Below are 909 nucleotides of genomic sequence, written 5' to 3'. Positions count from 1 at the left end.
GAATTCATCAATGCAGGTTAAATAAATTTACCAAAGATATATCACTAGCGAGTGTTAGTGCTGGGGCTGACTTGGAGGCTGCCTGCCTCCCTGGCTGGTGTGCTAACGCATCAACTTGAAGGCCCACGCATTGTGTCACCACCAAATAATCGTAGGATCGTGGGGACCGCAAGATCACTAATGCTTCCTTAAACTGTAGTCTGTGAACCACTCGTGTCTGGCGGAGAACGGACACTGATTTAAAACGCAGATTTCCTGGCCTTATCGGACCTTCCAAATCAGAGTATTTGGGTTATGGCTGAGGAACCTGAATTACTTATAAATTCTCAGATAATTCTATGTGCCTATGGCGAGAGTATCTTTTCTGGGAATACTGAAAAATTACCAACACAGCCTCTACTCAGAAACACTTTCCCTGCCAAGCTTGTCCGGCCTGCTGTTGGGCAGAAGTATGAAAAGGCATTAGAAAGCTGAGAAAAATCCCTCTTGCTAAAACTGGTTATAACTTCTTGGAGCAAAACAGAATATGTGTCTTTCTTTCCTATAACACCATCCGGAACCTGTGTGTTTCACATTCGATGAGCAGACCATCTATGCTTTCATTCAAGTAATTCATTGCGCTGTCCTCCGTGCTGGAGAAAATGGAAGACAGTAAATGCCCACAGAACTGATCCTTCCCTGACCCGCCAGCATTAGGCCCCGCTCCCCGAGCCGTGAAGCAACTTTGTCGTTATCATTCATTTTTGATTATTAACTATTTCAAACATATAAAAAGCCAATGAAAAATGATACAGCAACACCCATATAAGGCCCCAAACTCAAGCGCTTCCTCAGATTTCCTCCGGCCCCGGACGTCCCTTGGCCCTCGTGGTTCTGCTGCTCGGGGCTGACCGGCCCTTGTCCTTGGCA

The sequence above is a fragment of the Pteropus vampyrus genome, unplaced genomic scaffold (genome assembly GCF_000151845.1).
Source record: "Pteropus vampyrus isolate Shadow unplaced genomic scaffold, Pvam_2.0 Scaffold342, whole genome shotgun sequence".
NCBI lineage: Eukaryota > Metazoa > Chordata > Mammalia > Chiroptera > Pteropodidae > Pteropus > Pteropus vampyrus.
Note: the sequence above shows the minus strand (reverse complement) of the source record.